Genomic DNA, 13328 nt, shown 5'->3' on the forward strand with positions numbered 1-13328 from the left:
AGAGAGGCCTAGAGCTGAGACCAGCTCTCTCATTTTATCTTTGCTTTCTACTTTATTAATTTCTGAATAGAAATTTGAATTTCTGAATATGAATTTCATAGTCAAAAATTATATGACATGTTTATTCCTTCCTTTCTTCTACTTTCTTTGAGTTTACTATTTTTATTATTTTCCAACTTCTTGACTTGAATGCTTTAATTTTCCATCTGTTTCTTCTGCTCATTTTGTTTTGTTTTGTTTGGCAGCTGGCTGGTATGGGGATGCTTCTTTTTCAATACAAGATTCTTTAAAGATCATAAATTTCCCTCGAATACCATTTTGACTGCTTCCTATTATTTTTGTTTGTAGCATTTTTATCACACAGTTTAAAAGATTTTATTCTCTGACTCATAAGTTATTTAGAAATTTATGACCTACACATGGGTCATGCATTTCACAAACATTTATTGAACACATACTTAGTCTGTGCCTGGCCCTGATTTGGATGCTTAAAGGTACACAAAATTCAACCAACATTTATCTCTGTGTCCTTGACTTCCTACTCCTCTGCTTTGCCATGCTTCAGTCGCCTATTTATGTGCCTTTTATCCCCAGAAGACTCTAACCTCCCTGAGGGCAGGGATCATATCCCATCGCATCACCAGGGCCTTGCACAGAGCCTGGCCCATAGCAGATGTTCAATAAATATCAAAGGAATGAAAGAATGAATGAATGATGTCCCTCGCCAGCTGAGCTCTCCTAGCCTAAAAATCCCATGAAGGCGAGGGCACGTCATGACCTTTGGGTCTATGAGCCTAACACAATGCCTGGCACATTAAAGGAGCACAGTAAGTGTGTACAGAATGAGTGAGTGAGGAAAATCTCCTGCTCCTTTCAGGCTAGCAGATCCTAAGCAGTTCTCTGAAAGGCATGGAGTCTGATCCCTCCTTGCACAGAATTCCTTCCTCCCTCCTCCTTCCCACTCCTGCCCTCCCGAGTGATTCAGTGAACACCTGGCCAAGAGCGCCAGCCCTCCTCTGGCTTCAGCAACAAAAATAAGCCCCTACCTGGGTTTGGCTCTTTCTTCTCTCATCAGATGAGGCCCAGAGAGGCCGAGCACTGTAACTTTGGTCACCGAATAGATGAAGCATTTTAGTTGCCCAGAATCATTTTTTACCTGCAGACTGCCTGCCAAAGGGGCAGGAAAAATGACCTAACCCACAAGCTGGTGAGGTGGAGACTGAAACACAAAGGGTAGGTGGGTTTAGCAGGTACCCAGGAGCTGGTGCCCAGGGTGAATGCCTAGGCTTAGCATGGAAGGTTGGAACTTGGAAGTCTTGTGCCAGGACTGGTGGCTCAGTGCCCTGGTAGCTCTGGAGAAAACTTTCTCCAAGGGGGAGCCAGGGCCAGAGCCCACACAGGCCCTGTGTCCTGGGGATTGACTGCACAACCTCCCCTCCTGACCCTTCTCCTGGTCTGTTTAGATGTGAGAGAAAACAGCTGGAGGGGAGGCTTTGTCCTTGTGTTTGGGAAGCTCCAGGGGCTGATGAGAGGGACCCACACAGAAATAGAGAGACAGACAGAACCAGAAATGCCTGGGCAGAGCTGGCACTGGGGCCTGCAGAGTGGCTGGGGGAGGTTAATTGAAGAGGGCTTCCTGGAGGAGGGGAGGCGGCAGGTTGGAAGGAGGGGTGGGTGTTAGGGCCAGCAAAGAAGGGCCTGGAGATGGCCTGAGCGAGGGGAGTGGAACAGATTTGCTCAGCCTCCAGCCTGGCGCTGTGGGTTACCAGACAGGAGAAGGGAAAGCCTGAGCTGGGAATAGGGAAACTTGGGAGCATATGTTGTAATGTGGGGTGACCTCTGAAGCCCCCACTAGCACATAAGGGACTGTGCAGATGCACAACCCAGTGTGCAGGCTGCCAAGCTGCTCAGCCCAGTGTCCAGCACAGCTGCCAGCCCAGTGTCCAGCAGGCTGCCAAGCACTTCCTAAATGCTTGGACAAATGAACAAAGGCACAAAAGGCAGGTGGTTGCAACTACTAAGGGTCAAAAGATGAATCTACCATCCAGGATGTTCTGAGCACCTACCATCTGCTTTTCCCTGTGATGCGCACAGTGGGGAGAAAGGAGGGAGTAAAGGGTAAAATGGGGTCCTTGCCCTCAAGGGGTCTAGCCTGGTGCCCTGCTGTGCCTACATTCCCCCCTGTTGTGGTCAGCCCTGTGCTCTCTGTGGGACCTGGGATGATCATGTCCCTCTCTGGAGCTGTTTCTTCATCTGCAAAATAAAGGAGATTGAGTGATCCTGCAGAGCCCTTCTCTGTCAATACCATGAAGTCCTGCTCCTCCCCTCCCTACTCACTCAACTCCCTGGGCAACATTCCCGCTAAGGAGGCAGCCGTAATAGTAATCAAGACTATGGTCTGCAGAGCAAATCCCGGTTCTAGCTGTGTGGTCTCGAGCAACCTCTAATGATAAACAGTGCGTGCTTCATAGATTTGTTGTGAAGCTTTCAAGCGGTGATGCATGATAAAAGAGTTTAGCACAGTGTGTGGCACATTGTACGTGCTTAGATAATAGCAATCATAGCAAACATGCTAACTCTTGAGAGCCTTCCCCCTTTTCCTGAGTGGACTTGGAATCTGCCCCCTACCTGGCCCACGTGGCCTGGCCCGGAGTGGGTAGGGAGTGTTCACATCATCTGCCCTGCCTCACCTGCCCCCCTCAACCCCAGGACAGCCTAGGGCTTAGAGATCTGCCTGGGAGAGCTGAGCACCAGAGAGGGTAAGGGAAGAGGCCCATCCCTTCCCCTTCCTTCTGGAGCTGCCGCATTCCGTGAGGGAAAGTCAGCGCCTGCCCTGCCAGTGTGCACGTGGTAACCGCTGCCCTCTGCTGGCCCAGTAAGACCAGCTCTTCCAAGGCGCCTGAGCAGACTGAGGATGCGGGGAGGGGAGAAGGGATTTGGGGCAGTGTTTCTAAGTGCTAAACCCAGGACTCAGATCCCCACACACTTAGGCTTAAATTTCAGGCCTAAACTCTCAGAGGCCCCCAGGGCTGGGGCCACAGGCTGAGCCCTCTCTCCTCCCCTGCCCTCTCCTCCCCCGCAGCCATAGCCCACAGCCCTGAGAGAGCCCGACCCCACTCATCCCACCCCACCCCAGAGCTGGCTCTCTCGTTTTTTTAGGTTTCAGCTCAAATGTCACTTCCTCATAGAGACCTTCCCTAAAAGAGAAGTCACACTAGGTATTTAGGACAAAGGGGATTCAGTGCAAGGAGCTGATAATGTGGGTCCTGAAAGCTTAAAGAGCAAAGAGGGGAAACTGAAGCCCTCTGAGATTAGTAAACCCAGACGACAGTTCCACCCCTAGGGCTGAAAGAGGTGGCCTTACCCAAACCCAGGAGCCCAGGTGAGGGCCTGGTTCTCGGGCCTGGAGTCAGGGATATTGGAGAGAATGAAACTTTTTCCTTCTCTGGGGAAGAGTTTGGACTTAAAGACTGGGTGATTGTTCTGACAAGGTGGCCATAGTCAATGTGGGCTTCCAGAAGGTGGGCTGCACGTGCACCCCATGTGGAGAACATGCAGCATTTGCAAATCCCCTGCTGGAATCCCTCTGTTCAGAAATAACAAACGTTCCCCCTTTGCTAGCTTTCTTACAGTTTTTATGTTTTTCAGGGGGAGAAACCGAGCCCTCCGTATCAAGCGTGGTGTATGAGTTTAGTGAATGTCACCACAACCACTCAACTTCTGTCCTAAAAAAAGCAAAAGAACCAGAATACTCCTGCCACCCCAGTCCCGCAGCTCCCAAAGGGTCTGTGCCAGCATCAGCTCAGCTGAGCCGTGAAGTCGGGCCCCCCTTTCATCAGCCCCTATCCTGAAGGGGTGTGTGCCCCCAGGCCAGCACTTGACAAATGTTTTTTGACAAATATGTATGAGGCCTACAATGTGCAGGGCATGTTCCAGGGCCTGGAGATACAGCAGTGGACAAATCTGCCCAAATCCCTGCCCACATGCAGGTTACGCTCTCATGGGGAGAGACAGACAAGAAAAGAGATGTACTCGTGTAAAAGATGTGATCAGCCAGTTGGTGATGAGTGCTACGGAGAAAAATAAAGCAGAAAGGAACGCGGGGAGTGTTGGGGGTGGGGAAGGATTAATAGAGAAGTCAGGAAAGCCTCACTGAGAAGGGGACGTTTCAGCAGGAACCAGGAGGTAAAGAGGCCAAGCACGCGGAAGTCTGGGGAAGAGCATTCCAGGCAGAAGGGACAGCCTGGCAGAGGCCCCAGGGCAGGACCCTGCCTAGCACTTCTAAGGACCTGCAAGGGGGGGGTGGGGCAGAATGGGAGGGGCCTAGTCGGGGGCGGGGAGCCAGTCTGCACCAGGCCTCGGTGTCCACCGTCGGACTTAGCTTTGACTGAATGAGATGGAGGGTTTGGGGCAGAAGAGTGACTGGCTCTGACTTCTGTGGTAAGAGGCAGAGAGCCAGAGCAGCACAGTAATATGTGGAATTTTCTCAGCCTGCATTTGACAAGCTATAAAAGAGAAAGGGACTTTTCTGCCAGTCTCTGTCTTTTATCCCATAATTTCCACTTCAAAGAATCACAGTTGCTGGGGAGGGGCAGGTAGTTTTCATTCCAATGGGCCCTAGGACACCTCCCCTTATCAGAATGCCAGCTCCCTGGCGCAGGTGCCACAGTATGTGACTTGCTCATCACTGCGTCCCCAGTGCCTTGTAAAGGGCCTGGTACTTGGTAGGTGCTCATTAAATATTTGGTTAAGAATGTGCCAACAAACCAATGACAGAGTCTCCAGCAACTTGTAATATCCTCTATGGTGACGTTGTATGTCAAGGCCTGGTCTAAGCACTTGGCAGATGTTTCCCCATTTCAGGAGAGTTTGAGTGACTTGCCTAGGGTCACCCAGAGGCAGCAGTGGAGTCAGACCTCAAGCCTGCCCGACTCTCAGCTCCATCCAGCTCACCTAGGGCCATCAGACACCAGCCCAGAGTACTCTCAGAGGGGGAGGGGCTGTCCCTGTGTCTGTCCATCTGAGTGTCTGTGAGTCTGTTGGAGGGTCTGTCCCTCTAGGAGTCTGCTCCTCGTTGTGCAAGGTCCGTGCTCCCCGCAAACCTTCCCGCGCATGTGCGTCTGTACCTGGTTTTCAGCCCGACCCCTGACCACGCCCGCTCCCCACCATCCGCAGGCTCCGAGCGCCCCCTGCTGACCACTTCCCCATTTGCACCTGCACGCTCAGCAGCCTGGGGACAGAACAAAGGGAAGTTCCTAGGGCTGGAATTTGGCCTCGGCCCTTCTCCCCCACACTTGTGAAGAACAGAGGAGGTTCAGCATTCCCATCTTGGGACCCCTCACCTGTCTTTTCCCTAGGGGGATGGGGGGTATTTCCTGGAACACAGATATGGGAACAGGACCCAGACACGTTCTCCCTGCCCTGGGACCCCTCTACACACACAGGTTGTCTGGAGCATTTCCCTAGACAGTGAGAGATAAGTCTTGAGAGAGATAGGTAGAGGGGCAAAATTGGAGCTCCCTGAGCCAGTCCACAATGGGTCCTCTGCCCCTGCTTGGGGGCTGAAGAAAATCCAGATCTGTCCCCGCCCCTGGCCTTAATCCGTCTCATCCTATCTTCCACCTTCTTGTTCAATCCTCATCCCCTTCCCTCCCCAAGTGCCCTTCATCAGAAGTCCCTGTGTCATCAACAAGTCCATCCTTGTAGAATTGACATGGTACTGACATGCAAATAGATTCCAGACATGTGCTGAGTCAGGAGCCTGAGAAGGGACAGAAGCTGGATGAGCTGGAGGGTGAGGTCAGCCCTTGGAGAGGAGCACATATACATAGGCACACGGCTGCCGTGGGCATGCACACACATGTGCACAGCCTGTGCACACATCTACACACGTGAACACAAGTACGTTCTGCAAAGGGCACATTCTTGTGCATGTGAACATGTGCACACATGCACATGTACATAACACATGTGCACTGTATGTCACGTAAGTGCACATGAGCAACTGTGTGCACACCTCCCTGCCTGGGCACAGGCATCCACATCTCCATGCAGGTGTCCTTAGACAGACAGATACAGGTCCACCATCAAAGCACACATCTACACACGTGTATACACACATGACCTTTGGATGGTGCTCATATGCACACACACACCCAACAGGGGTAAAGCCAGACTTATTTATTCACCAGGGGTAAAACCAGACTCTGGAGTCAGAGAGACCCCAGTTTGAACTCTTCCTTTACCACTCACTTGTGGCCTTGGGCAAGGGCAACTTTCAGAGCCTCAGTTTCCCCAACTATAAAAGTGGGTAACAAGGGTGCCTGCCTGCAGGGTTGAGAGGATTAAAGGAGCTAATGCATGGAGCTAGTGCATAGCAAGCACTCAGCAAGCATCAGCTGACAGAAGCCCTACCTCACGCCTGTGTGTTCCTGTGATTATGCAGTAACAAGAAGGGTTCCCACCCATCGTTTGAGGCAATGAGCACAGAGGCCCCAGCACAGGCACACACATGTGCACACGCACACGTGCACGCACACACACACAGGGGCTGCTCTGCGTGTTTCTGCTGTTTACAGAGGCTGCTTAGCTGGGAGCCCAGTCCCTCCCACCCTAGCCTGTCGGGACAAGGCCTGGCAGAGGTTCCTGCATTCCGGCCGCCTTCCCTCTTCCTCCTGGCCACAGACATCTGGGGTACAAAATGGAGACCTTAGGGACCCACTCACCCTCCAGGCCACCATAGGCTTTGCTCTGCTACAGTGAGTACAGTGAGTGCTTTAGAGGGCTCTCCCTGAGACTGGGGGAACCTGGGAGTTTTCTTGGGGGCTCTCCAGCCTGTGACAGCCCCCTCCCCAACTCCATCTCCCCACAAGCCTACAGCTGCTGAGACCATGCCTTTGGTGGGGCAAGAAGCCCACGGCATTCCGCCACACACACTCATGCCTCCTCCTCTCCATAGCATCCTAAGTTCCCTCACAAAACCCTGCCCCACCAGGCCACCCCAATGGCCACCCCAGTGCCTCGGCCAGGAGGGAGAGGAGTTCCCTGTCCTGTGTCCAGTGCAGAGGATAACTTGGGCTGACAAACTAATTCTGAAGACCTTCCAGGGAATCAGGGACAGCCACACCGCCCCATCGTTTCAAGGCCACCCCTTGAAAGTGTAGCTTTCAGTCATCAAGCTCCCGACCTATGAAGCCCCAAAGGGGTAGGGAGGCCCAGGCAGGCAGCGAGGCCTTAGCAGGAACTGCAGCCATACTTAGCAGACAAGCCCCTTTCTTTCGTCCTCTGAAAACTAAACTGTCCAAAAAGTAGCCAGTGCAGCCCAGTTAGGCCCACCCTCTTCCATTTTCTTCCAGAATAGGTCAGAGTCACCTCACACCTCAGGTTTGGGGGTGTAGTGAGTAGCACAGGGGGTGCCATCCAGAACCGAGGATGTAACTATCCCCTCATTTTACAGATGGAGAAACTGAGGCCCAGAGAGAAGTGCCTTGCTCTTAGCCACGCAGTCTGTCGGTCAGCAGAGCAGGGCTTTACGCCAGGAATTGGGCCTCCTAACCCCTACCCTCTTTAGAGTCAGCCAGGACTCCAGGAGAATCTCTCACTCTGATCTCTGCCATGTCCTAGGACTGCCCGACTGGTGGGAAGAAAGGCAGCTGATGCTCTCTGCTGGAAGGAGGAGTCGGCTGCTTTTCAGGGTGGGCCTCAGGACTAATAGATTTACACTGCCCAGACAGGGTCCCTTCTGGAACTTCCAGGGCTGGACCATGGCCAGGAGAGTGTCACTGGTGTGGCCACAGCCAAGCCTGGGTTTGGGAAGGAGGACCCTGAACATATTCTGAAACCCACTCCCTCTCCACCACAGGAGCTCTGCAGTTCCAAACCAATCCAAAAACGTGGAAATAGGAAGGGTAAAGAGCACTGGACTAGGAGTCAGGAGCCCCAGTTCCGGTCCTGTTTCTGCCACTAACTTGCTGGATAAACTTGAGCCTCAGTCGACCTATTTGTCAAGTGGAAATGAGATTTTCACTCACCTTCCCACCTCCTCCACCCCATGCTGCCAGAGCCTGCCATTCACGGCCTACATGTCTCCCTCCAAACGCCAGAAACATGCCTCCCCACTTTCCTGACCCTGTAGCTCAAGGGCAGGGTCAGCAGGAGCTGAAGGGTGAGCCCCTCTGCAGCCCCCTCCAGGCTGCCCCTCACCAGACAGGAGAGGCCAGGCCGGCAGTACCAGCACAGGCCAAAGCTTGCGTTTCACTTCTCAGTCTCCCCACCTTCTTCTGGCCCCAGCCTGAGGGCCACCGCCAGCCATGGGTTGGGGTGGAGAGACCAAGAGGCCCCTTCCTGAAGAGTCTTGCCACGGGGGACTGCCAGTGTGATGGGGGAGGTGGGCAGAGACAGGATAAGCCTTTCTACGGTTAACACAACAGCAGTGTGAGGTAGGATCATCACCCTCACTTAATAGATGAGGAAACTGAGTCCCAGCCAGGTCTTCAGCAATGGGCAGGAGAGACCGGAAGCCCAGACTAGGGGACTGGACCCCAGGTATGTCTCATGCCGCTCTGGGTTTCTACCTACGAAGGGTCCCCCAACCCGAAACTCAGGCACTCGGGGCCTATGTCCCTGGCCGCGGTCCCCCGCGCCCCCTCCCACGGCGAGGCGCTCAGTGGGGACTGGACAGGGTGGGGCGCCAGGTCCCCCGGGCGGGGCTCGGAAGCCTCTGTTCCCGCAGCACCTGGTGTCCGCCCGCCGGCGGCCTGGCGTGCCCGGGCAGGGAGGCCGCTCGGGGCCGCCCGGACGGGACGGGACAGGACGGGACGGGACAGGACGCAGGCGGCGCCGCCACATCTGAGCCTCGCCGCATTCCGAGGCTCCCCGCGCGGCGTAGGGGGAAGGGGAGGCGCCCAAAGCCGGTCGGGCACCGCCCCCTGCCGGGCACGGCGGGCTGCCGCAGGCCCGGGAGAAGGCAGCGAGTGCGCGTGGCGCAGGCGTCCACACGACCACCAGCCCTTGGGAGCCTCCGCGGGCCCCCCACCCCCATTAGTCACGCATCAAACACTTCCTGTCTGTGCCTGGGGCGCGGCGGGGGCGCCCTGGAGAAGGACAAAGCCAGAGCCCTGCAGACGCCTTGCTCTCTACCCTCTCTGCCAAGGCTCTGAGCCACCCACAGCGCCTCCCGCGCCCCCTACGTCCCCAGACCACACCAGAGGCGCGCTCCGCACAGCCGCAGCCAGGCTGGAGAAGAGGACTCCAGTTTCTGGACTCCCCTTGCCCAGGAGGTGGGCGGAGCTGGAGCCTCCTTCTCTCCAACTCGAAACCTCTGGTGCACCCCTCCAAGCCCACTGTCATGTCACCCTTCATGCCCACTCCTCCTGCCCACAACCCAGCCAGGCTTCTGCTACCCGCAACGTCCATCCGGTCCTTGCCCTACCTGCTGTAAGACCCCTCAAAATACTATGGGTAAACTCTGTTCTTTCTGCTGTAAAACACATTTAATCAACCTGCCCACAACAAACCCTGCGCGGCCCCTGCTTCCCGTACACACGCACATATGTGCACACGCTCACATGCGCACGTGCGCGTGCACGCACACACACACCCCTTGGCGCCTGTCAGTAACTCCACGTTCCTGGGACTGGACTTCCGTGGGTTTCTTTTCTGGACCTGCCTGCCGCTGGCAGTCGTGCTTCAGAATGTTGGGCACTCTCTGTGGTTTCCCAGCCGGAGCTCCTCTTCCCCACCATTGTGTCCAGTGCTCGGGCAGTTCCTTGGGCAGCAGATGCTGGAGAAGGAGCATGGACTGTAGTCCTGGCCACCATGTACTGCTGTGTGACCCAGGGCAGCACGTGTCCCTCTCCGCGCCCTAGGTTTCTGAGTTGTTTGGAAGAGGCCGTTTCTAAGACCCATGTCAGACCTGCTTGTCTGGGACTCAGAGTTGGCCTGGGCTTGTTCCCTTCACAATGTGCTCTCCCAGGGACACAGTATACAGTAAGTGCTCACTAAATGCATGAACTAACAGTTGTTCACAGACTGTAACCCTACTCTCAGTCATCCACTGAGCCCAGGCCCTAGGAGAAACAACACCCTTCTGCTTCTTGTGCCATGGCTCTCCTGGCTTCTAGAACCTTCTAATGAATCCTGGTCCAGGCCGAAAGAAGCTATGTCAGTGACATGGAGGTGGGTGGTGATCTGTGAACAGAACCTGCAGTCTCCTCTTCTCTCTAACCCCCTCCAGGGCCTAGAACAAAAACTACAGACCAAGAGAAAAAGGCAGTCTGAGTTGCACGTGTTCAGATGTCCCCATTTAGAGCACCATGAACCAGAGGTCTCAGTGGGATGGACCTACAGGGCCTACTCGGAGTTTCCCACTTGGGAAGTCAGGAAGAGTCAGCTGACCATGGTTCTCAGCATGTACTTGAAGGGTTGCTGGCCTGGGAAGAAGGTGTAGACCCACTTGTGTGCTTCCCCAGGATGGAGGTTGATGGAAGGTGTCAGTTCAGCACCAGCAAGGCCTTTTTCACAATTACAGCTTTCCATAATGGTTGTTGCCATGATGAGGTAGTGAGTGCCCCATTGTGGGGACTATTCAAGCCCTTAACAAATACATATTGAGCAACAACTAGTGTCAGTCACTGTTCAAGGCACTGGGGACACAGGCTGGCAGGGGACATAGGATGCCAAGTACCAGCTAAGAAGCTGAGTCAAGGATAGGCAGTGGGGCAGCAGGCAGTGCTGCAGAAGAGGAGCGCATGCATAAGGTGTGGAAAGCCAGGGCAGGCCAGCAGTCCCGGCAGGAGGGTAGAGAAGGGCATCCCAGTGGGAACTCAGAACAGAGCTTCAGTTTTCCCCAAACCCCACAGACAGGGACAAAGAAGAGAGAATGAGGGTGCTTGTAATCCTGACCTCCAATGATTGTGGCCTGAGCACTGGGCAGTCTGCACTCTCCAGAGGACAGGGCAAGAGAGGGTGCTCGAAACACAGCAGGACAGACTAGAGCCAGGCAACAGTTCCTGCAAGAACTGTCTGAATTCCAAACTGGCAAGAGATTGGGGGATTCCCTGAGCCCCAAGGATTTCAGGAGGGGTTGAAACCACAGGGGCTTGGAAGAGGGGCCCTTTCTACACTAAGGTAAAGGAAGGGCAGGCCTCTAAGGGCTTCTGCACACAGTGGAAACTGGGAATGGAAGAGGGCAGCTCTGCACGTCAGCCATTCGCACAGCAGAAGCTGCTTTGTCAGCCTCTCTGGAAAACGTCTGTGCAATCGCTGTGCTGGGAGTGGGCAGGTCAGGAGGCTCCGCAGGACGGAGGACAGCAGAGAGAGGCCTGGGGCAGGGTTCCTCCGTGTGAGGGGTGGGGAGGTAACTGCCTCCCACCCTGTCCTTCCCTGGGTAGGCCAAACAGAGAGGGAACAGGGAGAGCATGCAGCCTCTGCCCAGGAAAGGGGGCAGGACTAGGGGGCAGGAGTCCTTGGCTATAGACCCAGCCCTGGGCTCCACAGTGTGGGGCTGGACTACATACATTTCAAGGATGCTTACAGCTCCAATATTTATTTCTAGGTCCATCAGGAAGACGTGTTCCCTTCCCTCACTGTGCCAACAAGGGGTCCAGGGCACAGAATGGGCTGCCTCCAGGCCCAGCTCTGCCCTACCAGATTGTGAAACCCCTCTGTTAAATTTGTTTGCCAGAGTGTCCTGGTAGAGGGGCTGTTGCGAGGGTCAAATTAGATGATGCTTGAAACACACTTTGGAAATGTGGAGTTAGTGCTTTCATTTCCAAGACAAAATTCCAGGACACACAGGACAAGTGGCATTAGAAGTCGTAAAGCACATTGCACCCAAGAGCTGGGAGATCATGGCCAGGGGTGAGCTGGAGGCTTTGGAGAAGGTCAGCTTCTCAAGGCAGGACTAGCTGACAGCTGGAAACTGAGGCACTCCGGGCAGAGAAACAGGTCTAAGGAGGCAGTACCTGCTTCCTCAGGCTCTGTCTCTGCCAAGCCCCCACTGCTGGGAAATAGCCAAGCCCAGCAGGCCACCTGCCTGGAGAACTGACCTGCCATGGAACCCCCGCTCCCCTTGGAACAGAGAGGGAGGGCCCTTGCCGAGGGAACCCCAGCAGGGAGGCAAGCTCCTGGGCTTGGGGGAAGCGGGGACAAGGGCTGCGCCTGCGTGTGGCTGGTATGGCTTGGGGATACCCCGTGGAGCAGAGGATCCTCGGGGGGAATTCATGGCTCCTAGCCCACCCCCGTTGTTGTACAGAAGAGGAAGCTGAAGCTCAGAAGGAGGGGGTCACCTAGCCAAGGTCGCGTAGCCACCACACTGATTCTCCTGAGCCCCAGTCGCTGCTTCTGACTCCTGGGAGCCTGCCTCCCCCATGCCAGGTGTCCCCACCCGGGTCTGGGGCAGGGCAGCAGGGGCTCCATGGGGTGAAGGGTGCGGGGTTGCTGGGCTCAGCGCCAGGACTGGGATGCCGCAGAAGTTCTGCATGGGCGGGGCGGCAGGCCTGGAGGCAGGAAGGCGGGCCTGTCCTCTCCCCACCTGGCAGAAGGCATTTGTTACCTAATAAGGTTCTTTCTCCTCTCCCTCGGCTTCTGACAAAGAACTGGTGGGGTTGTGGGTGGAGAGGGTGGGGCCAGCTCCTTAGAGTAGTGGCCTACTCTCACCTCTCTGGGGACCGCAGGGTCCATAGCAGTCCCTGGTCTATCAGAGACCACCAGCCAACCTAGAGGTGGACTCAGAGGACCCATGCCTGGCCTGGGAACCAGGACCTCTGGATTCCCCTCCTAGTGCCTGTGGGAGTGACTGTCCACAGGCGGTTTAGAGCCAAGTTCCCTTAACCTGCATGGCTTCCCCTCACCCCCAGTTTACAGCCGTGCTGGCTCTCTGACCCCCCTCCCCCCTGCCACACACACACACGCACGCACGCACGCCTGTGGAGAAGGGGCAGTTGTCATGAAGGAACACACGCTTCCGGTCCTGTCCCGGGGCAGTGAGGCCTGGCTCCCCAAGGAGGGAACTGCCCCTCAGGGCCCAGGGCCTCCTGCCCCATGCCCAGAGACAGCAGGTTAGGGGCACCTCCAGGGAGTCCAGCAGGTCCACACCAGTCTCTACCCTCAGAGGTGGTGGAATGGCTGAGGACCAGGCCCAGTGGCTGTCGGGGGTGGGGGTAGTGGGGCTTCTCAGCTGCCCATACATCATTCCCCAAGGGAAAGTCAGGTTCCCCTGCCTGACTTGAGTGAGGGGGTCCTAGTGATGAGCTGGATGAAGTAGAGGGAGGGCAGGAACCAGGCCACCATCACCGATGTCCCACACCTGGCACAGACCAGGCCACAGT

Source organism: Cynocephalus volans, chromosome 12 (genome assembly GCF_027409185.1).
Source record: "Cynocephalus volans isolate mCynVol1 chromosome 12, mCynVol1.pri, whole genome shotgun sequence".
NCBI classification, from domain to species: domain Eukaryota; kingdom Metazoa; phylum Chordata; class Mammalia; order Dermoptera; family Cynocephalidae; genus Cynocephalus; species Cynocephalus volans.